The following is a 24,558-nucleotide window of genomic DNA, read 5'->3' on the forward strand; positions in this document are numbered from 1 at the left end:
AAAAGGGGCCACCGTTAGGTAGGTTCTTCCAGCATCATTTCTAGTGGAGAATTGACTGCAACTACAGGGAATGTCATAATTGTTAGGAAATTTCTGGATCTCCCCTTCCGTATCCTTTTCCCCTGAACATTTTAGAATGGACACTTTTGGGCGCCTGGGTGGCTCAGTCGGTTAAGCGTCTGACTTCAGCTCAGGTCATGATCTCGCGGTCTGTGGGTTCGAGCCCTGCGTCGGGCTCTGTGCTGACAGCTCAGAGCCTGGAGTCTGTTTCAGATTCTGTGTCTCCCTCTTTCTCTGACCCTCCCCTGTTCATGCTCTCTCTCTGTCTCAAAAACTAAATAAGTGTTAAAAAAAAAATTAAAACAAAAAAAATAGAATGGACACTTTTTTTTCCCACCATGCCCTGAAGAAGACAGAATCTTCTTAGGATTCACCTGCTCTCTCGTGCGCTCACCAAGCATCGTCCGGCCCTCCCTGCACCGGGAGCCTGCACCCCTGGGTCCATCCACCCTTCCCTTTCCAGCTCTGCTTCAAAGAACAGTGGGCAAGAGAATTGTCTCTGGAACAAAGAAACCCAGGAGGCCATTGTGGGGGAGGTGGGGAGGGGGAAGGCTGCAGCCTCTTCTGGGCAGGGAGGAGGACAGAGCTGGGTGGGGGGCAAGGCCTCAACTTTGGTGGGGGAGCTGTAGAGGAGGCTCTCAATTCTCAGCCCTGCAGGGGGCCCGGGAGACACATTCTGGCATGGCAGGGCTGCAGGGTTAGGAACAAGCCCCTGACACAAGGGGTTTGCACAGGCGCACAAAGGGAAAGAAAATCAGAGGAGATGAAACCATACAAATTTCGGGTAATAGAAAGAGAGGAAAGAGATGTGCGTGTGGCCTGGGTCTCGGCTCAGAAAGGTCGATTCCAAGAAGATGCTGCTCAACTTTATATTACTTTTCAGAAAGCCAGTGAGCTGAAAAATAACTCTCACCTTTTTTTTTATATTATTATTCGTTTCTTCTTCACATTGTTTTGTGCATCTCGGTTGTTCATTTCTCCCCGGCCTGATTTCATTTGGAGATTTGGCCTGGAGCCTGGAGGGGAAGCCAGTCCTTCTTTTCAGAATGCATTTATGTCAAACCCTCAGCAGCCTCTCCTGGGTCTGCCCCTGTCCGATCTTGGGGTGTGGGGTGTGGATGGGGTGGGGGCGGGCCCTCTCCTCTGGTTCATAGAAGTCTGCACGTTGTTTGTGGACAGATGTGTGTGTGTACATGTGTGTGTGGGTTTGGGTGGGCGTGAGTGTTTATGAAAGGGCACACATGTGAGTCTGCATGCATGTGGGAATGCACACGTGTGGGCTTTTGAGTGGCTGTGAGGGTTACCACGAGTGTGCGCTTGTGGGGTTGCGTGTGTGTGTATGTGTGTGTGTGTGTGTGTATGGGCGTGCGAGTGCAGGCGTGGGCCCAGGAGCCCCTCCAGGTGGGAGGGACCTACAAAGCTGGTTTTTCTGATTCCCTGGAGTCTGCAGTGGCAGAGGCTGGTTCCTTCACCTTTCACCAAGCTCAGCGAGCCACAGATGTTGTTTGAACCAGGGAAAATGTCAGCCCCCAGGAGGAGCCCAGCTTTAACTCAGAGCGAGCCCCTAGGACGCGAGGCAGTGTATTCTGGGTATTGTGCTTTGGATCCATTTGCATTTGCTCTTTCCAGTGACTCTGGGCTGGTGGGTGGGTGTGAAGGAAGGGGGATTCTCCTCGGTACCCCCCGCCCCTCCCAGATCCCGGCCTCCTGGTGAGGCTGGTACCAGAGGAGGCAAAGGAGTTGCTCCAACAAGCATCCTAATCAACCCCCGACGTCACCCCCACTCCCACAGCAACCTAGAAGGATTCCTCCTGAACCAAAGAGCTGTCAACTGGCTCTCAGGGGGGAGGCCTCGTAGCCAAAGCTGGGTTTTCCAGTGTTCATGATACCCCCGGCAGGCGCCTCTGAAAATAGCCTCTCTTGTGCAAGACAGCCTGCCCTGTGGGGCGGGTGGCAGAGCAACTGAGCTTTGCTGGAGACAGAGAAGTGGACAATACAAATGTTCTTACCCCCTTCGTCACCAGCCCTACAGGTAGGGAGTCGGTCGGATGGAACCCTCCCAAGGGAGAACCCCACAGACCGTGCAGAAGACACAGAGGCCCCAGGGCCACGCGCCTCTGGGGCCCTGGTTCATTAGGACCCCCCCCCACTGTTTCACTATTTAGGCAAATGATGAAACTCTGGCTCAGAGAGGCCAAGTTACTTATCTGGGGGCACACAGTCAATACGCGAAAGAGCTGAGTGGCGTCTCATCACGTGGGCAACTGACACGCAGGGCTCACCACCCCTGGACCAGGCAAGCTGCCGGGAGGAGACAGAGCCCAAAGAGAGCGACGAGAAGAAGTACTTTACGCTTGGGTCCTACCGGGTCACAAGCAGATCCAGGCCCTGCCCCAGGCATGTCCGGTGCCTGGTGAAACAAGACCTACGTGGGACTGTGGGAGCACTGGTATCTAGGCCGAAGCTCCCTTCTCGTTCACTACTGGATTTTTGTCATCCATCTACATCCGCTGAGCCCTGCGGGAGGCAGTGGGCTGGAAAGAGAAGAGGCCGTGTGACCATGTTTCAGTCACTTAGACTCTCGGCACCTGCAAAATGATGATGCGGGTGGATGCCTCACTCACAGGGCTGGTGTGGAGTTTGAATACACTGACAGGTGTGGAAATAATTCACGTGATGCCTGGCATGTGACAGTATTCGGATTGGGTCCATTTCCCTTTTGCTATGATGGGTGGGGAGCTTGAAAGTTCCCACAAGCGCCCACAGGTGGGCTCAGCCAGTAAACCCTGCCCTGGTTACCACCTCCACCGGGGGAAGCTGGGGCATGGCAGCTGTGAATTTGGCTCATTCCAGGTGGTGCCCTGATCTAAGGGGGGGGGGTGTCCCTGGTTCCCCCTCCCTCTCTGTGCTGATTCTGTTGAGTTACAGAGCAGGGGTAACTGCTGCCCTCCCTTTCCTCTTTGTTCAGGACCAGAAGCAATTGACTGGCAATAGCAGAAGGGTTCTGCTTCGCCTTAGAGAAGGTCTGGGAGAGGGGACACCCCATAGGAACCCCGCCTCTTCCTTAGCACCCTAGACCTCCAACTCCCGAACATGAGTCTTCCCCTTGGCAGAGACCCCCCCAACATTTGTGGATAATAATAACTGACATTTTTCAGCGCTTTGCAGTTGAAAAGCATCTTCACAACAGAGCGTGATGAGGAGTGTGGGCCTGGGTAGGAGAGAACCTAGGCTGTACTGCCAGGGTCTATGTAAAGCCGGTGCCCTGATACCAACCCAGAGGGATGTTGCAGGATTCAGGGAGGTAAGAGATGCATACGTGTGATCCAGGAGCCTGATTCACCTAAAATAAACATGCTAGCCCTATCTGTGTGACCTTGTGCAAATTGCCTTAAACCCTCTGTGTCTTATTTGCAAAATGAGGCTGATCATAGTATCCACCTGATAGGGTTAAATGTGTATTAGATGAGGATTAATGGGGATTAAGTGAGTTAATATTAATAACACACTTAGAATAGTACCTGCTGCATAATGAGCGCTCAGTGAAATATAAATATAGTCCTTTATGGGATTATTGTACCACCACAGCTACCTTTTGCAGTAAAAACATTGTTAGTCCATTTCATAGATGGAGAAACCGAGGGGCTAAGTCACTGGCCCATGACTTGAACTCCAGACTATTTTTCAAAGTTTATTTATTATTTTTGAGAGACAGAGAGACAGAATATGAGCAGGGGAGGGGCAGAGAGAGAGAGGGAGACACAGAGTCTGAAGCAGGCTCCAGGCTCCGAGCTGTCAGCACAGAGCCCGACGTGGGGCTCGAACCCATGAACTGAGAGATCATGACCTGAGCCTAAGTCAGACGCTTAACTGACTGAGCCACCCAGCCCCCCTCCCACTTTTTTTTTAATGTTTATTTATTTTTGAGAGAGAGAGGGCATGAGTGGAGGAAGGGCAGAGAGAGAGGGAGACACAAAATCCGAAGCAGGTTCCAGGCTCTAAGCTGTCAGCACAGAGCCAGATGTGGGGCTCGAACTCACCAACTCTGAGATCATGACCTGAGCCAAAGTCCTATGTAACCCAATGAGCCACCCAGGTGCCCCTTGAACGCTAGACTCTCTGCTGTCAAGTGAGGGTTCCTTGCACTCCTCTGGCCTCAGCAGCTTTGGCCGCTTCTCCTCTGTGGCTAGACTGTCCAGGGGACCCTGGCCTCCCTTGGTGTCCCTCTCAGCCCAGCTTCAGACAGCCTCTCTCTCCTTCCTGCCTTCCCACAGAGTGGGGGTGGCTCAGGCTTTCTCCCCAGACAAGGGAGCAGCCCCAGAAGAGCTGGGCCCTCAGGCTCCCGCCCTTTGGGTTTTCCAGAAAGTCTGGTATGCCCAATCCTCCTCTGACTTCTGTCCTTTGGTCCTTTCAGAGGCTGTGGAGTCACAGCCCTCACTACATGCGGGCCTGTGTTGGGGGCGGGGCACGTGGGCCAGTGAGGTCTCTCTCCGCAGTGCCCCTCCAGGCACCCAGCTGCAGCTAGGACCGCCGTGAGGGCCTGGATGATCCGGTGCCTCCCTGAACCGCCTGCGTGCACCCCCAGCACACACGGGCGCGCGCGCACAGCCCTACACAGAGGAGATGATCAAGCGCAAAGAGTCCTCGTGTGCTACTTTATATGGCAAATAATTGAGCCGTACCCTTGTGGTCTCAGTGAGGAGTTTCATCCATATTCATGCCTCGCGTTTCCTGTGGAAACGAACACGCAGACATTCCAGCACAACAGTGGGTGCGAGAAATCTCAAGCACTAATTCAGTCCCCCCACTACCCATACCGCCAGAGAGTTAGATAGCCATCTAACCAGCAGGGAGGCAGCCTGCTCTGTGCTGGGGACTTGTCCTCCTGTCCCTGTCCCGCTCTCTGGCTTCGCTGTCTTCTTCCTTCCTTTCCTTTTAGGCCTTCTTGGTCCCCTGCCCCTCTTCCCTTCCCTCTCCTTCCATATGGCCTCCCCTCCGTCCAGCCTTCCCCTGCCGGCTCCTCTCTGCCTTTCCTGCCTTCCAGGCCTCCTGCCACCGTGGCCAAACGTGCCTCCCCAGAGCCTACAGGTTCACTTTCCTCCTCTAGTTATGATGGGGTGGGGGTGCTGGGAAGCTGGTTTGGAGAGTGCGTGTCTGTGAATACCAAGCATGTTAATAGGTTAAAGTAAATCTAAAGTAACATTTGAAAGCAGAGAGATGAAAGCAGATCACAGGCCAAAGATCAAACAATCTAGAGCCACTTCTAAGCCTTTTACAGCTGGAGATTATTAGCATTTGAAAGTGAAGAGCATTACAGGGAGAGAGGGGGAAAAAAAAGTCGGAAGGAATTTTTGTTGTGGAGATAAAAACTGAAATAAATGACAGTGGAAAGCGAGAACTAGAAAGAGGCTGACTTATTTTAAAACCACATTAAGACAGTGGGGGAGGGGGGATACCGATGGCTATATTTTTAGCTCCTCAACCCGCATCTGGGCTCCGTGCGGAGGTCTGCAGCCCTCCCCGGCCTTCTGGAGGTAGGAAAGAGGTTTCCGGTGCCCACTGACATCCCCTTCCCTCCAGCTGAGACACAAGACCTGCTCTGGGAAGGGGGTGTGGTAAGGGGACAGTGGGAAGGGCTTGGGGCTGGAGCCAGATCCTTCCTCTTTGCTGCCAGGCACCCAGGACCCCTCGCCCACCCCTCTCTAGGGGGCATCCAGCCAGTCTCCGTAATGCTCCAACGTTCGAGTTGGTGGAATCAAGAGATGGTCCACCTGTGAGGTTTTTTTTTTTTTCCTGCCATCACAGGTATGACCCTCCCCACCACATCTGATCATCTGATAACCCCCATTCAGACCCAGGCTCCTCATTTTTCAGAGGAGGAGACTGAGGACCTCCTCCCCACATCCAGTGCGATAGATACCGCTAAATAAGAGAACATATAAAACCTCCCATCCTCCACACTTTTAATGTAGTCAGTATTTTCTAAGAACCAAGTATGAGTTAGGCATGCTGCTAAGTGCAGGGAAAAGTGTTGAACAAAGCAGGCAGAATCCCTACCTATGGGGCTCTTGAAATCTTGTGTGAGGGGGCAGATATTAACTAAAAGCTTCAGGCTAAACATGGTGGATTGATCACCATTTTTTTTTTTATCACTGTTCCCTCCTGAAATCACACTAACGTGAAATTCAAGTCATTGGAAACCGACCAGGAAAAGGCAAGTGGGAAAGATGTCTGAGGCATAGGACAAGTGTTAGCAAATGGAAGAGTGACAACAGGCTTAATAGAAGGGAGGAAATGTAAATGACCCTGTCTGCAGGGAAATGTCCCTGGAAAAAGAGATGTGGCCTCTGGGGACTGCCCTCCACCCCAGTCCTAAGGAAGCAGGGGCATGAGGCACAGCAGAAGCTGGGATGGGGCTAAACAGGGGCACTGGTTAGACCTCCAGGATCCCCTCCATTGCCTGTGCAGTCAGGGAAGCAGCCTTCTCCTCAACGGTGAGCAGGGAGCCAGCAGGTGAGGGACCAGCCATCCTCCGAAGAAACTGAACCAGAGAGCACTGGGCTCAGGGACCCATGTGCATCGACAGATGAGAGTAAAGTATCGGCACTGGGCATAAAACAGGATGTTTAGGTTAAATTCTGCATCTTGAGCAGTGAGATCCTCACTCTCCATTCCCAACTGAGCATTCATAATGGCAACAGCCTGGATATCCCTGAACTTCCATCCCTCACCCCTGCCGGAGTCACCCCTGACAGAGTCAAGAGAATTCTTCTCTGGAAAAACTGAATGGACAAAGAGGGTAAAGGGCAATACTGAGTGTCCCCTGAAGAAAAAGCCAGCGCCCTGTCCATTCCCTCTGTGGTGAATCCCACCAGTAAACAGGACCCAGCCATGACCATAGAGCTGCCGATCAGGTGTTTTCTAATGACTTACAATCTTAAATATGGACAACTGAGGATCACCAGACATTCTAGGAAAGCCTCCACCATTAAGACCAGACAAGAAAATAGGAAGAAAAAAAAAAAAAAAAAAGGAAAGGAACTCTGAAGAAACAGACATGGTCAGAAAGAGAAAAAAACTTCGAAAATATATATAATCAATATTCTCAGAGAGATAAAAGCAGACCTTTCACCTGAAATAAAGTGGGAGAAAGATGGATAGATGGATGGATGGATAGATAGATAGATAGATAGATAGATAGATAGATAGATAGATACAAACTATAAGCATATACAGACACCATATATAAAATCAAAGCACAGAGAAAAGCTCTTGGCTATTAAAAATGATAGCAAAATTTCAGAATTCAATAAGAGGTCGGAAAGATAAAATAGAGGACATTTCCCCCAAAGTGGAACAGAAAGAAAGAGAATAAGAGAAAGACAGATAATGGGAGAGAAAATGAGAACACTAAGGATCAGTTCAGAAGGTCCCGCATTTGACCGTTGGAAATTCTAGAAAGGTTTAGAGAAAATGGACGGGATAATTATCAAAGAAATAATAGAAGAAAATTTCTCCATACTGAGAGATGTTGGTTTCCAGAATGAAGGGTCATTAAAGGTCCAAGGCATATGATCGTGACGTTTCAGACACCAGAGATGAGAGCCTCCTAAAAGCTTCGAGAAAGGGAGCAGCAGGGAGCCACCCTCAAGAGATTGGAGGGCAGTCTCCCTGGAAAAAAAAATAATAAAAGTAAGTTATAGATTATTTGATACACTCGCTCATATGACAAAAGCAACAGAGGTTTCCCAGTTCTGTTGAATCATAAAGAAAAAATTATGAGACAGGTACAGAAAAGCAAGTCAAAAATGAGGAAAAGCATAAAGTTGCACAAGAGAGGAAACATAATCAGCATTGAGTATAGTACTGTCTCGGGAGTGAACCGTTTTTACTTACTCTTTTGTAAGAAGAGTATTGATTTAATTTTTTAAAGTGTGATATAAGTATATTATGGGAACTGAAAGTTATGAGCTAAGACTCGTGCCATAATAAGAAACCGCTAGACAAGGTCAAAAATAGTTCTGTCAGAAAAGAGAGTGGAAAAAAATAAAGAAGAAAGAACAGTAGCCACCTGCTTTATGTGGGTAGCAGTCAGTACTTACCAAGAAGGTGCGTAAGGAAACTCCCCAGGGGAACGGTAAAGTTCTGACTAAGGGTCATAGTTTCGTTTGGTTACATAGTTGTATGCCTAGGTCTGAACTCATGGATTGCTACACCGGAGATCTGCACATTTCATTGCACGTAAAATCTATTTCAAAAGGGGGAAAAAAGGAACCACCAGCAAATAGTGAATTCTAATGATACGCTTGGTGGAGTGTTTAAGGATGAAATGTACTTACATCTGCAACTCACTTGGAAATGCACGGAAAGGTAAGATGGAATGATGGATGGGTAGAAGGATGGAAAATTAAAAAGTTATGTGATAGAACAAATATAACAAAATGTTAAGGGTAGAGTCTAGATGGTGGGTTTATGGGTATTTGCTATAAATTATTTCAACTTTGGTATGCATCTGAAAATTTTTGTAATAAAATGTTAGGGGGAAAGTAGAAGCTGGGTATATTATTTGGGTGAAGGGCAAGGAGAAACAGCCAAGAGTTGAAAGTGGTTATCTCTGGAGGGTGGGAGGAATGTGATCAGGGCCAGCTGCCTGCCATGAAAAATCTCTTGACATAATTTGATTTTTAAATTCTGTGTATGTATTCCTTTGGCTTAAAAAAAAACTAATTTAAAAAAGGAAAAGAAGGGCGTGTTTACTGATAAGTACTTTAAAATATGAAATGTATTTGCAAAAGAAAAGTATACAATTTAATAATTTGTGGAAGACAAGAACATGATGCCACGACAGTGAGAGGGAAGCAGGGTACTCCTCAAGGCTGTGAGTTGGGGAAGGCCTCTCTGAGCCCCAGGAGGTGGGGTTTCAGGCAAAGGGAAGAACATCACAAAGGCCCAAGAAGGCCAGTGATCCTTAGTGTAAGGGAGAAGGAGGAGGAGGAGGAGGGGGAGGAGGAAGGGGAAGAGAGGGAGGAGGAGGGGGAGGAGGAGGGGGAGGAGGAGGGGGAGGAGGAGGGGGAGGAGGAGGGGGAGGAGAAGGGGGAGGAGGAGGGGGAGGAGGAGGGGGAGGAGGAGGGGGAGGAGGAGGAAGGGGAGGGGGAGGAGGAGGGGGAGGAGGAGGGGGAGGAGGAGGAAGGGGAGGGGGAGGAGGAGGGGGAGGAGGAGGGGGAGGAGGAAGGAGAGGGGGAGGAGGAAGGGGAGGAGGAGAAGGGGGAAGAGGAGGGGGAGGAGAAGGAGAGGAGGAGGAGGAAGAGGAGGCGGAGGAGAAGGAGAGGAGGAGGAGGAAGAGGAGGGGGAGGAGGAGGGGGAGGAGGAAGGAGAGGGGGAGGAGGAAGGGGAGGAGGAGAAGGGGGAAGAGGAGGGGGAGGAGAAGGAGAGGAGGAGGAGGAAGAGGAGGGGGAGGAGAAGGAGAGGAGGAGGAGGAAGGGGAGGGGGAGGAGGAAGGGGAGGGGGAGGAGGAAGGGGAGGGGGAGGAGGAAGAGGGAGAGGAGGAAGGGGAGGGGGAGGAGGGGGAGGAGGGGGAGGGGAAGGAGGAAGAGGAGGAGGAAGGGGAAGAGGGGGAGGAGAAGGGGAGGAGGAGGAAGAAGGGGAGGAAGAGGAGCAGGGGAGGACAATGGGCCACCTCCATGTTTTCAAGCTCCAGGTAGAAAGCCCCGGGGTGACCAGCAGGACTCAAAGCAGAGGAGGGTTCATAGGCTCTTTGCTTAACTGTAATTGCTGCCTTTTTGTCTTCCCACAGTTAGGCTCTGTTTTTATAATGCCCGTGCTATGGAAACTGAGGGAAGGTTTTCAGGCCCGAGTTACAAAGGTCGGAGAGGGGGCAACAAGACCTTGGCCAGCGCACTTAGGGGTGAGGGCTCCAAGGGGGAAGGTCACTCCATCTGGCACCAGCCTCCCACCTGCACCACCCCAGCCTTCGGGTCCCCTCTTGTGTGTGTTTAACGTCGAAGGTCCCACAGTTTGTTGGTAAGCAGAGTGAAAGGTGCCTCACACATGTCCTCCCACAGTGCAGAGACTCACCATACGCAGTAGTGTTAGGCGCAGACCCAGGGACGTGTGTGCCCTTGCTCTTGAACGAGACCCAGGTCCTCATCCCAGCAGCACTTCATGGGCCCCTTTCTCAGCCTGGATTGGAAGAAGCTGGGGGTGGACACAGGGCATCCTAGCTGTGAGGCAGCTGAATTTAAAAAGCAAAGTGCAGGGCACTTGGGGGAGAAACTAGGCTGAATCACGCTGCCAGAGCAGAATTTTCCCGTCAGGAAAGTGGAGGGGACTGGGGAATTGGGGGCCCTCCTAAGAATAAGGAAACGCTGGGGACAGAGGCAGCGAAGCTGCTAACCCCTGGGAAAGGGACTCAGAAGGGTCTGAGTGGACTGCCGGCTTGTTGGAAGAACTTCAGCCAGAGCCCGGAGAGCAGATGCCCAGAGTCCAGGAGCCTGGCGTGAGAGACAGCCATGCACCTCTGGCTGGCAGGTGCCCGCCCCCGGTGACAGTGAATGGCACGGAGCAGGGACGCCCAGGGCTCTGGCACAGAGCCGGCAGCTGCTACTGCTGAGGTTTTTATGCTAATGCCACTTGTCAAGCCGTCAGTGCTCGGGGCAGCTGGACTTGACAGGGAGGCAGCTGGGTCCCCTGGGTTTTGCTTCCCCTGAGCCTTGCCCAGGTCCTCAGAGGTGTCCAGCGAGGAGAGCTGGAGGAGGAGGAGCGGATGCTTATGGAGGGCTGGGGCCTACAGAGAGGAGGGGCGCCATGGGGGCTCCCCAGGGCCGCATAAGAGGAACCCCTCCCCCCCAGAGCCCACCCACTCTAAAGCAGGAGCCCGATAGCCAGAATGGAGGGCACCTCTGGGTTTTCCCAGTGGGAGGGGAGCAGAGCATTCACTCTCCATCAATTATTCAGCCCGGGAGGACCCCACCTAGAGGGCAACAAGTTGTAGCCCAAAGAGCACAGGGCAGGGGGGACTAAGACCTGGGTCCCAGCCTGGTTCTGTCTCTCGCTGTGTGACTCTGGCCCAGTAACCGTACCTCTGTGGACTCCAGCTTCTTCCTCTGTAAAGTGATTGAGAGGGTGGTGGTTTCGAGGCACTCATCTATTTGGCATACAGGCACTCAATACTCCTCGTGTGCCCGGCACCGTGCGAGATGAGATCCAGGCGAATAAACACAGCCTCTGACTTCCCATAGACCTGCATTCTGGGAGGGAGGAGGGGACATTCTTCACATCTCATGGTCCAGGACTTGGGTGCAAGGTATGCAGGGCATCCCGGGCTAGGGCGTCCCTCACAGGACGCGAGACAGAAGTAGAGGCTGTGATCTCCACCCCAGTGCACGCCAGGAGCCCAACCAGCAAGATTCTTGGAAATTTACTTTCAAAGCTGTGTGGCAGGTGCAATCTGCGAGGAAATCGGCTTTCTGCCTTTTTCCATGAGAGGTTGGTTGGGAGCATACGTGGAGTGAACAAGCACCGAACACGGGGTCTGGAGACCCATTCCTAGGCCTCAGGAGCTGTGTGACCACGAGCACGGACTCTCCCTGTCTCTGAGTTTCCACTTTTTCCTTGGTAAAATGGGATCCATCCATCTTGAGAATCTGCTGCTTGTAATGCACGGCACGCTTGCTGACCCATTTCAGGAAGGTAGTCCTACCCATGAGGCTGCCTGGTTCCTAAGGGTGGAGCCAGCCAGTGGGCCACAGCAAGTGGAACCCCCACGCATGCCTGATGGGTGTGAATGTGTGCTTCCTCGTCACCAGCCGGCCATCCACCAGCATTCCCCGAGACATGTGGGCAAGTTTCCTGTAATTGGTTTATGGACAGTTCTCTCAGCATTGTGTCTGGCCATAAAATATGCTCACTTAATAGTCTCCAAGGAACTGCCAGGCCTTCCAGCTATAACTCGGAGCCCCCAGCCCCTCCTGCCTGGCCTGACACCTTGTTTGGTGAATCTGATTTGATTTTGATCTTAAATCTGCCCTAAATGTCTCTGAGCCATAGCCACAGGAAGGGTGGGAGTGGGGAAGAGGAGGATGGTTGTTGAGAATTATGACCCAGGCCCATTAGGAAGGGTTGACCGCTCTGCACAGCCCCTTCTAAATCACGCCCGCGAAGAATGTCACCGCATCCTGAGCGGGCCTCTAGCTGGCAGGCAGAAACAGCGGCTGGGAGGGCGGAAGCAAGGGACTCTCTCGGCCTGGCCTACATCTGCTCTGTGCTCAGGGCCCCCAGTGTCCTTCCTGTGCCTTTCTGTGGCTGCTGTGGCCTGGACACCCCTTCTCAGTCTGTCCAACAATTTTCTCCTCCTTTTGTAGGACTCCAAGAAGCTGGTGCCCAAAAGGTAGTGTGCTGTAGTGGGTGGGAACCTCGTGGTGATGGGCGTAGAAAGTACAGGGATGACAGTGCTTGCATGTGAGGGTGAGAGCCACTGGGATGCTCCTGTGGCCTCACCTCCTGTCCTCTGAGGAAGGGGCCGTGAAGAAAGATGGGGAGCGGAGTTGCTACTGGCTCCCTCGCCCAGCAGCCTGGGCCGCACCAGCTGTTAGCCGGTGGAGGGCCTCGGTCACGTCTGTTTGCAGAGAGCACAGCATTCTGACTCCAGGAACTCATTCACGCTTTGTAACTCTGCTGTAACATCTCCTCCTCACCAGCCGATCCCTCCCCTCCTCTCTTTCCTCTGAGCATTAGAGTGAAATAAAAAGATAGTATGGTGGCTGAGACCCCGAGCTCTGAAGTCAGACTGTCTAGATTTGAATCAAGATTTCACCACTCACTGTGTGACCTTGGACCATTACATAACCTCTCCGTGCCTCAGTTTCCTTAACTATTAATTGCAGGAGAACGAGAGTACACGCCTCTCAGGATCAATGTGAGATTTATCTACATACAGCTCTCAGAGCAGACCTTGGCACATCTCACCTGCTATTCCTTGTGTTTGTTAGTATTCCCTGGGGTGTGTGGCTGGGGGTAGTGGGGCTCAGGAACGACACTGAATGTTCACTTCCAGTAGACCATGTCTTCCCTATGTGTCCAAGGCCTGGGATGAATGGATGAATGAATGGATGGATGGATGAATGGATGGATGAATGAATGAATGAATGAATGAATATCAGTGGGCATGGGAGTGTGGGGGATGAAAAGACCCCAAGGTTCCACAGTACTTACCTTCTAGTTGGGCAGCCAGGACAGCCATCACACGGAGAATGTTCCATGGGCCAGTCTGGCAGCAGGAACTTAGAGGTAGATCCCAGGTGGCCACCAGCACCAGAAGTTCTGGAAAGGAGTGATGAGTTGTCTGAGGTTAGGGAGAGTCTAGATACCCCCAAACATCCCTGCCCTGTAGGGACCACTTATGGGGCAAGGGAGTGCAAGGCCACGACTCACTGGATTTACCCTCAGCTGACCCTCCCAAGCTTTGACTCATGGTTAAGATTTCCTAGGTGACTTTGGTCCCTGAGTATTAACCAAAGGATCTTTTAGTGTTAGCTGCTAGGGATTTGAAAAAGTCATAAAGCCATGATTTTTTTTTTTTTTCCTTAGAACTAGAGGGGGTTGAGGAATGAACATTTTTACCAGCGATTTGATAGCGGGGAAGCTAACACTCAGAGAGTCGAAATGGTTTTCCTAAGTCAGCTGAGCTTATCTCCCAAATGTGTCCCTTTATTTCTTGTCACTGAATCCCTGTCCTCACCACTGGTAGAGAGGAACAGAAATCTCTTTTCCAGTTTTAGGGAACTGAACGTAAGAGCTGAGACCCAGATTGCCGAGAGGTTTACCCCAAGCCACCCTGCAAGTCAGCAACTGAATCGGCCAAACCAGGGGTTCTGACCCAAAGGTTAGCTGCTCTGCTCCCTGCCTGCCCCGACTCCCCGCTATCCGGAACACTGTGATCCAAGGCAACTGGGGCCTCCTGGAGCTGAGTGCGGTGCCGGCAAAGACGTTCCTGCTCTGGGTGGAGGGGAGCCGTCCCCCCGCCCCGCCCCCCACACACACACCCATGGAACACCTGCAGGGAAGCCGGCTTTCCAAACCACCCTTTGTCAGCTGCTCCTCTAAGCAGAACACACGGCGCGCAGCCTGAGAAGGAGCCTTGAGCGCCAGGGAGGCTCCAAGTCAGTATCAAGAGGATTTTCATAAACACAACTGTCTGTGTCTGGGCAGCCATGTGGAAAGTTGCAATATAACCCACTGATGTCATGTGGCAGGGGAAACAAGATTTCCAGAGGCAGCCGCGCTGCTCTCTCCAACCTCCGCGTGGGGCAGAATCCCAGACAGGCTTTGCGAAGAAAGGGAAGGGAAAAAAAAAAAAAAAAAAAAAAAAAAAAAACACAACCGGCAACAAATTGCAAAACAAAACCCTGGGTCTGAGGTCTGCGAAGAAGCGCGGTAGGAAAGGGAGCTGGGGACGATCTGGAGTTGGTGGGGGAGCACACTGGGCTGTGGGATCACCCTGCAGGCTCCGTTCTGTGGGCTTTCTGAGGATGAGGGCAGCCTCCCGGAGGAGCTGGGGTGTGCCGACCTCTCCCTGCCGCCCGGCACCTCGGATCCCTGGACCTCAGAATCACCTGTCGTTTCTCTCCCCCTGGGGGGATTACACCTCACTCTCACTCTCACTCTCCTGGTCTTTAAAATCTCCGGATTTCAGATTCCTGCAACCCATTCCACTACCAGTTCCGTGTTCACGTCTAAGGTCTAACCCAGGCTTGGGCTGCTGTGGTTTCAAAGTTTCAACACGGTTCTGGTTCCGCACTGGGGCAGGGGCCCCCTAGAAGAGGGGAGCAGTGGGGAGATGGGGTGTCTTTTCCTTCTTGGTTGGTGTCCCATAGCATTACCTCACTTCTCTGCTGTCTCCAGGGGCCGGCACACCTTGGCCGGGGTCACTTCACTCGCCTGCACTGCATGCACTTTTCTCATTTCTACAATGAGGTGCAGGGGTCCTTTTAGGTCAAAAAGTCTAGAAGCGTCTGACTTCGGCTCAGGTCGTGATCTCGCATTTCATGAGTTCGGGCCCCGTGTCAGGCTCTGTGCTCTGTGCTGACAGCTCAGAGTCTGGAGCCTGCTTCGGATTCTGGGTCTCCCTCTTTCTCTGTCCCTCCCCTGCTCGTGTTCTCTCTCTCAAAAATAAATAAACATTAAAAAAAATTTAATCATTTTATGACTACACATAAGGAGGAGCAGAGTGGTGCAGATTACACAAAGGATATTTTCTGCTTTTATTAATACTTCTGGGGATCTTCTTCAAATTATAAATCATTCTAATGGCAGAAAACTTGAAAACCAAGAATAAGCATTTAACAAATAAACAGACAAACACCTGTTTCTCAAATACAACCCAGATATCATTTCCATTAACCTTTGGAATGTCATTTGGAATGTCATTTTAGTTTTCAGAGTTTGCATATCCATATATTCTTTAAGTAAAAATATACTAGAATCATGTTCTGCAGTCTATCCTTTCATCATTTTGGGATGCACTGTACACATTTTCTCTTACACGGATATTCTTCTGCAATTTTTTTTTCTTAAGTTTGTTCTTTTTTCTCGTGATTTTTAATATTCAGGAAAACTGCAGATGAAGAATTACAAATGGCCAACAAACATACAAAAAAACACTTTGCCTCAAGAATAATCAAAGAAGAGGAATGAGATGTTATTTTTATATATCCGATCAGCATAGTTTTTTTTTTTTTTAAGCTGACACAATCTACTTTGTTACCTGGATGAAGAGACGGACAATCTTTTACATGGCTGGGAGTCGGACAATCTTTTACATGGCTGGAAAACCTGGAAAGAGTTTTTTGTATCGAGATGTAAAAATGTGTATGATTGTTCACTGACTAATTCTATTTCTGGGAGTTTACTCTGTGGGAGTAACCACCTAAGTATTAAAAGATAGCAGTACCAGGATGTTTGCTGAAGCACTGTTTCTAAGAGCAAAATTTTAGCAACAACCTAAATGTCCATCAACAGGGCAATGAGCAGGATGAAATTGACAAATGGAAAGATAGTATGCAGTCCTGAAAAATGATGATGTAGCTCTGTATGTACTGACTTGGAAAGAGGTCTTGGGTATTTTGTGGAGTGAAAAAGAATCAGATAACAGAACAGCATTTGAAGGCTTAGCCCATTTATATAAATTTATATGCACAAATCTGTATGTGTGCCTTAGATAAAGAAACGCCAGAGGCTCTGTTGGTTTCAGATAGAAGGTAGGGCTTAAAGGTGGCAGTCTGGTCTGGGGGTGGGGTGGGGCAAGGACTGAGGATTCACTTTGAAACTGCATTTGCCAACCAGCCTCCAAGTTGTGTGTGTGTGTGTGTGTGTGTGTGTGTGTGTGTGTGTTTCTTAGAATGTATGTTCTTTTGGGGTGCAGGGAGGGACACTGATGGAGATTATGAACACCTCCACCTGCCGCCAGGCATTGACCAAAATATTAGCAGTGATTATCTCTTGGAGGGGCGATTCGGCATGTGTTCATTTCTTCTTTGAATTTTTAGTATTATTTGAACATTTTGCACAAAGGATTTTGCAATATTTGCTGTCAGGGAATGCTCACAAGTGCTGTTTTCTTTCTTTCTTTTATAATATCCTGAGAGCCTGGATTTCTGTGTCTTGCCTGTCAACATCTGCAATATTAACTTTTCTCACCGTGCTGCTGCCCTTCCTCGAGAACCCCAGCTGTCTCTTGCCAGCTTTGGGGTGTCTCTGTAGATGCAAGCCCGTGGACAAGCGCCATGCTCAGACCCTACCTGCATCAAACTCCCCAAGTCTGCCTCTCCCCCACCTGTGGAAGGATGGTGCTCACATTCTTCTGACCGGGCTGAGCAGGGACACTGCCAAATTTTTATCTTTGCCCCTCACCTTCCTCTGCCTTCCTTTTCTAACACTTGTCTCTTAGGTTCTGATTTGACCACAGGGCTCTCACCAGACGTGGAAACCCCTGCCATCGCCTCCACGCCTACCCTCGGCTCTGTTTATCCTAATACCCTACTTGGCATCTGACCTTGTTCTGTCTTTCGTCTTGGACTTTGCTGCTTCCTGGAAGTTTCCAGTCATCCCTACCATGCTAGGTGTGACAAGGCTCTATTCCACTTGATTCAACAGTTCAAAAAACCTACTGTGTGCTCCTTACGTGCTCAAGCCCTGGACAGGTTCTTGTGGACATAGAAACTGTGAGTAGAGGTCTCTACACTTGAGAGAGCCGTAGGGACTCTGATGGTAGCTGACCCTGAAGGTCTATGACTGCCAGGTGCTGTTCTAGACGCTTTGCACGTATTATCTCCTTTAACTCTCGCTATAATCCTGTGAAGTAAGTATGATGAATGTGTCCGTTTTAAAGAGGAGGAAACTGAGGCATAGAGAATAACTTCCCCGAGGTCACAGAGAATTGAGTGGCAATCTGGCTCCTAAACACCATGTGCTATGAAAGAAAAGAGGCCACCTGTGAAGTGTTGTAATAGACATTTATAGAAAGACTACAGGAGTTTGGCAAAAGTGAGTCATGAATTCTTTTGGCTCTCAGACTCTTGACCTGTGTGAGAACCCAGGTAGGTAACCAGCTTCCTCTCTGCTGCTTACTCACCCAACCTTCTGCTTTTATCTCTGCAGATGAAACGTCAAACATCGTCTTAACTTAGACTCAGCATCTGCTGTGAGTGACTGACATCTGCTGGGCTGGCCTCCGGCCCCAGGTCCACCTGGCTGGGTTGGCAGGCCCAGATCGTGTCCCACACCGTCTCACATGCAGCAGCCCAAGTGCCCCAGAGCTTTCCTGCTTGGGTCTGGGCTTCTTCCCAACGTCCCATGAGCCCTCCCACTGGGGAAGAACTGATGGAAACTGCTCCGTGACCCCTTTGCTTCCAGTAGGCCATGTTTTCTGCAAGGAAGATGTTCCAGAAGAGCTTTGTCCAAACTGAATGTTTGTAGATTGAATCCCACTTAGAATACATTAGAATAATTAGCTAATGACACAACAGCATCAACTTGCATTGAGTGCTCACTACATGCCAGGCACTTTGCTCATAATATCCCTTGAATTCATGGGACACATCTGTAAGGTGGGCACCTCTTTCCTTATCCTGACATAACTAATGAAGAAACCAAGCCCAGAGATGTTAGGTGATTTGACCTAGGTCACACAGCTAATAAGTGCCAGAGCTGACTCCTGGCCTGGCACGCAGTCTAAACCATCACTCTGCTGTGTCTGGTCCAAGGAGCATTCGGTGAATTCTTAGGCAAACGGTCTCTTAGGGAAATCTATGAGCCCTGCTGGACAGTTCTACAGCAGGGACGGTAGAAGTTTCTCCCCACCATCCCTCAGAAGGGGGAGCTCTGGAGCTGCCCCAGCTCCAGCCCAGCATGCCTGTGAGCACACACATGCACACGCACTCGCGTGCCTTCCTGGGACCAGCCCATGACTGTCTCCTCTGACCAGGCAGCTGACTGGGTACACAGGACTGAGCCCCTAGGAGCCAGGGCAATCGAGAGCAAGAAAGCTGAATAAAAGCAGCTAATACTCTATCTATGATATGCAGCTTCGGTTGTAATAAACACTGCAGCTGAATATTCCCGCCGGGACTTCCTAATGGAAGAGACGGATACACTCCAGAGCGACCCCAGGGGTTTTACACGCAGCTCTGACTAAACTCCCTATAAAATCAATCCCGCCTTTTCACCAGTTGTGACAGGGTGTTCTAATATTAATCCACTCTCCTTGTCACTCAGCTCCCCCAACAAAGGCTTTAATGATCTTTAACCAGGCATGATAAACACGATACACTCAAGCAGAGAATGCCCGGGCCCAGGGAGCCCCCGCACCTCACGACGACAACACGCTTAGAGGTTAAGGGAGACAAAGGTGACCCCCTTAGTCCCCCTGACAACCTCCTGTCTCCCCACAGGATGGTCTGCAGAGGAAGGCAGCTCCATGAGGGCAGAGGCAGTCACCTTGTTCAGGCTGGCTGGGGGGTAGGAGGGGTGCAGGCCCTGGACATGGGGTGAAGGTCTCAGCAGCCAGGGGAAGGAACAGAGAGGCCTAGAGTTTGGCCTCTGTGCTGGCCCTCCCAGCACCCCCAAACCCAGCCTGCCCAGACTTTGCACACGCCTGCTCTTTACCCACCCCTCTCTTGCTCCCTCCATGCCTGGACCCTTCCCTGGACTCTCCATGCCCCCTAGAGGCCCCGGACAGGGGTGGACCAGAAGAGTGGAGGTTCATAAAGGCAGTTGGAGGGGGAGATGGGCAGTCAGGTGGAGGCAGGGCCAGAGGTCTGGGCCCTGGTGTGAGGAGATACACAGGTGGATGAGGAGTGTCTACACCACTAAAACCTTAGTCCTTCTATTTCTAATCCACCGCTCAGTCTTCAAGGCTGCAAAGCGTTTATGGGAGCTGAGCAGGCGCCCTGCGCTGGCTCTGGGGCAGTTCAGAGGCCTCCTCTCTCATGCGCAAACCTGTTCAGGAAGCAGCAGGGTAAAGTGCCTGGCGGCCTCGGCCCCAACCTCCCAGCAAACTCCCTCTGGCGACAGCGAGTCAGAGCCTGGAGTTTGGCCTCTCACTTCAGAAAACAACCCAAACTGGCCTGAGATGTTTAATTTAACCAACTGGCTGCTCCAGCCCACTGAGGGGCAGCTCAGCAGGGCCCAGGGGCCTCCGTGGCGGTGTCCAGCTCCCCCGTGGCCCTGAGGGTCTCAGAAGGCCGTGTGAAGCTTGGGGAGCAGCACCGTGCCTTCCCTGTTGTAACAGAACTTGGTTTAATGTTCTCATTTTAACAGAAAACAGCCTTAAGGAAAATAACAATGTAAAAAAGTAGGGAAGTCATGACCTGCATCCGCCACTGGTAACATTTGAATGTACTGCCTTCTAACACTTTTCTCCTTAAAGGTGTTGAATTCGGGCTTGGCCTTGGCCTTGCACCAGAGACCTGCACACGCTCTTTTGCCAACAAGAGGCTCCCTGCGCAGGGGAGGGAGGGATTCTGGAGCATGATTTATTGGGCGATCAGGGCTCCTTCCTAAGTCTTGTGCCTTCATTTTCTCAATTATAAAAAAGAGATAGTAATATAGGACACCTTGGCGGCTCAGTGGGTTAAGCGACCAACTTCTACTCAGGTCATGATCTCATGGTTCGTGAGTTTGAGCCCTGCTTCGGCTTCTGTGTCAAAGGCTCTGTGTCTGAGCCTCTGACAGCTCAGAGCCTGGAGCCTGCTTCGGATTCTGCATCTCCCTCTCTCCCTGCCCCTCCACAGCTTGCGCTCTGCCTCTCAGAAATAAATAAATGTTAAAAAAAATTAAAATTAAAAAAAAAGGAGATAGTAATAACACTGACCTACAGGGTGGTGACAGGGACGAAATGTTTTTATACATGCAAAGAACTTAGAAAAGTGCCGGTGTATAATAAAATGAAATAAATGTGGTAGTAGTATCACTGATAGCATTATTATTATTATTATTATTAATTACTTTTAGCATGATCTTGCCTGCAAGGAAAGGGGAGTAGGGATACACAGTCCCCTCCTCCCAGTAGCCTGCCACCGAGGATGTCTAAGCACCCAGCTATGTAACAAGTGGGCAGGACAGTGCCCAAGAGAGAGGACAGAAAGCCAAATACTGCCGACCCGGGGCTCTGTGGTTGCTGGGGTGAAAAGGGAAGGCACATAGCTACCACCTGTCAGGTGGGTTCAAGTTGCCCAAGTAGCTCCGTGCTGGTACCTGTGGCAGGCAGCTACTCCCTCTCCCCCTTGCCCCTGTGGGGGCCATTGATCCAACCCCTCACTCTTTGCCCCTCGCCTCCAAGAGAGTGAACACCTCAATCACGCATCCTGGTTGGTGCACCCAGGTGTCTCTTTGCCTGCCCTCATCTAGCCCTTGGAACTTTCTGACTTAGACCATCCACATCCAAGAACATTCCTGGAAACAACCCTGGAGATCCTAGAATAACACCTCATATGTATTCGGCGCTTACTATGTCCTTGGCTAAAAGCTTTCCATATATTACCTCATTTAAGCCTTACGGCGAGACTGTGAGCTAAGAACTATCATTGTCTCCACTTTACAGATGAAGCCGTGGCTCAGAGAGATTGAGTTGTCTGCCTGAAGATTGATGTCCTGCTCCATCTGTCAGCAGGGTGACTTGAATTTAACCATGGAGAGACGGCCCTTTGTTCTGGGGAGACACCACCATGGACCTGTTCGTTTTCTACAGCTACTCTTCCAAAGGGACTCCGGTGCCATTATTAACCTGAACGCTGACGAGTCAAGTGTTTATTTTGATCGTGGAAGCTGGATGTATCTCTTATCTGTGACACAAAAATACAAGGCAAATGAATAGGAGAAACTGAGACCCAGAAAGGGTAAGTCTTTTTTCCATGGGCACATGGCTAGGAAGTCACAGAGCTAGAACCAGAATCCAAGACTCCCCAGTCTTGAGTTCTCTCTAACAGATGCTGCTTCTCATCTGTCCCCTTCCAGAGGGCCCTTGGCTGAGGCCAGAGACCAAGGCCCACATCTCTGGTACACCCTGCATATCACCCAGAGCAGGTCTGTGCACAAAGGAGGTAGGTGCTCACTCCATCCCTGCCAACAAGCTGACGTTAACTTTCTGCAGGTGAGTTAGCACTACACATTGACACGCGCTTCCGACCTTTGCCCGATAACCGGCTCTGGTTCATTCATCCACGAATGGAAATGAGCTCACAGAAGAGGCTACTTAACATTACGGGCCCGAGCCCGGCCTAATTCTCCCGCAGCCAGCCATGACTGCCCGGGTCCATGCCCCCCACTAGCTACTCCACCAAGTCCACCACTCTTCACCCCTCTTCCCCTAAGAACACACCACAGGGGCGCCTGGGTGGCTCAGTCTGTTAAGCGTCAGGCTTCGGCTCAGGTCACGATCTCATGGTTCGTGAGTTCCAGCCCTGCATTGGGCTCTGTGCCGACAGCTCAGAGCCTGGAGCCTGCTTCGGATTCTGTCTCCCTCTATCTCTCTCTGCTCCTCCCCCGCTCGCACTTGGTCTCTCTCTCTCAAAAAAAATTAATAAACATTAAAAAAAAATTAGAAAGGCCTTTCTTAAAAAAACAAAAGACAAAAACACACAGCACAGCCCCAGGCCAGGACAGGGTCCCTTGAGAAGCTAACACCAAAGGAAAGAACCCAAGAGAGGCAGAGCTGACTGGAGTCTTTGCAGTGCTGCTGCCTGGTTTCGTTGGGGTTCTGCCTCATTTCTGTCACTCACAGGTTGGTGACTTCCTGACTTCCTGCTGCCCACGGTAGCTGTCCCTGTGACCCTCAGGCTGGAGGCAGGCAGTTTGGGCCACCTCCCCCAGCAGCGGCAAGTCCGGGTGGCGATAACGGTGCATCTTTTATTGAGTTAGCGGGTTAACGGGCACGTAAAACACACACAACTTGTCAGCCTGTTGGCTGCTGCCACCACCATAATGCTCTCCTGCCCCAGGTTCCACTGGATTGCTCGTCAGCTTGCTCTCTCCCTCCCTCTCCTTCTCCTCGTGATGTTGTTGCTTTGTTTGTTTTTCTGGGGTTTTGTTGTTGTCGTTGTTCTGTTTTTGTCAAAGTCTCTCTCTTCCCAACCTGCACCTCCTCCCTCCCCAAACAGCTAAAGGGTCCCTAGAAACATTATTATTTATTTATTTTCAATCGTTTTCCTGGGCAGTCGGTTCCTGAGAAGACCGAGCCTTGAAGGCTCAGATGCCTCTGCTGAGTTAATGTTTCGTTATCTGTCCCTTCCCAGGACACTCAGGTTCAAGGACAGAGGCAGCCCAGAGAGAGTTTCAGTCCATCGAAGGATGAGGTGCATGGCTTAGAGCACTTGCCACATGCCCGACACCAGTGTCAGCTGAGCACACAGGCTCACGCTGCCCACCAGGGCAGGCACAAGGCCAGCACCGTCCCCGGCAGGCGGTGACCACGTGCACCTCCACCTACCCACACCTCCAAAACCCCACGCCCACGTGCACGCACCCAGAAGTCCATATCTACACGCCCAGACCCTACCATACAGACATTCTCAGAAAATCGACATTCCGGATGGGTACTCCTGAGGATCTACACTTGAAAGAGCGCACGCACACGCTGCAAGGTGCATTCTCCAGTCTGCACGTACACGCCTCATACACATATACTCTCGACGGCTTCGGTCTCCACGCACATGCCCAGGTCACCACACCCTCAACCGTCCACGTGTACATTCATGTGTGTGACACCACATCATCAACAGGCCATTATTCACATATATCCCCGCAAAGATGCACCTTCAGTACTGATACTAATCACAGGTGCCCTCAAAACTGTCTATTTCTGCAGGCACGGCACCCAACTATTTACATACGCTACCGGGAGCTGAACCCTGTGTGCACACTTCTGATGTGCATATACCTCCAACAGACCACATCTGCACACACTCACCCCGATACACCCAGCCTCAACCACCCACATCTGCCAGCTGCACTTCTGCGTACACATCCGCTGTTTGCCGGCCATGTGTGCATGTGCCCACCCTACATACACACTTCCTGGGCATATCCCCAAACCTCCATGTCTGCCACATCCTCACAGAAACCGCTACTCCCACCAGCCTATCTGCAAGTCAGACTTTAATGTGTATTTCAGATATATTTGTAAGCACCTCATGTACACATACATACTTGATCCCCTTTGCTTATATCCCAGGCACATGAACTCTTAACCCCTATCAGTATGCATATTCCATGTAAACATCCCATAATATTCTACTGTCTGTATGTTCACATTACATGTCCCCCGATAAGACACCAGTTCTGCCCTTGCTCATACTCTGACGTCTTCCCGTCTTCATGCACATCTCAAATGTGTGTGCTCACACCTCTGAATGCCCTATTCGACATGTGTGTGCATACGGGTTACATAGACCCCAGTGCATGGACACACACACACTCAAGTCTGCCATTGCCACATGCAAAGGCAACCACGTACAGCTCCCTCTACCACCCCGTGCCTGTATCAAATGCCCACCATCAATTCAATTTAATTAAGATTGAACTAAACTCTTGGGCCCGGAGAAGAGTCTGTTTGGTGTTGGAAATAGAGAGATGAAAAAGACAGCATTGAGGAGGGCACTTGTTGGGATGAGCACTGGGTGTTACATGTAAGTGATGAATCACTAAATTCTACTCCTGAAACCATTATTACACTGCCTGTTAACTAACTTGGAGTTAAAAAAAAAAAAAAAGAACAGGGACCTCACCCTCAGGGAGGTCTCTGTCTAGGAAGAGAAATGGACAAGAAAGCAGACAGTTACAACAAAAGCTGGTTAGTTCAGTCACGGAAATAGGTGTGCATACAAGCACACACCCCCAGGAGCTCCAGATTTACAGGAATATTCTACATGCATACAGATGCACAAATGGACACACCATTCACATCCCCACTCTGTGCCCAAACCCCACGATTTTAACCATGATCAGTCA

At 50.7% G+C, this 24,558-nt stretch overlaps 2 long non-coding RNA genes across 2 annotated transcripts in view; one reads left to right on the plus strand and one right to left on the minus strand.

Annotated features, from left to right (window-relative positions):
- LOC123600696 overlaps positions 1 to 24,558 on the minus strand; it is a 313,135-nt gene that overhangs the window by 150,351 nt on the left and 138,226 nt on the right. Inside the window, exons 2-5 of the long non-coding RNA XR_006713750.1 lie at positions 13,270 to 13,377; positions 11,139 to 11,306; positions 10,135 to 10,254; positions 974 to 1,076 (exon numbers count right to left, since the gene is read on the minus strand). This is a non-coding gene — a long non-coding RNA (uncharacterized LOC123600696). The remainder of the gene's footprint in view (positions 1 to 973; positions 1,077 to 10,134; positions 10,255 to 11,138; positions 11,307 to 13,269; positions 13,378 to 24,558) is intronic.
- Positions 8,184 to 21,733, plus strand: LOC123600698. Its single transcript, XR_006713752.1, has 3 exons — positions 8,184 to 8,430; positions 21,155 to 21,449; positions 21,568 to 21,733. It is a non-coding gene; the product is annotated as an uncharacterized LOC123600698 (long non-coding RNA).

The sequence above is a fragment of the Leopardus geoffroyi genome, chromosome D1, assembly GCF_018350155.1.
Source record: "Leopardus geoffroyi isolate Oge1 chromosome D1, O.geoffroyi_Oge1_pat1.0, whole genome shotgun sequence".
Classification (NCBI taxonomy): domain Eukaryota; kingdom Metazoa; phylum Chordata; class Mammalia; order Carnivora; family Felidae; genus Leopardus; species Leopardus geoffroyi.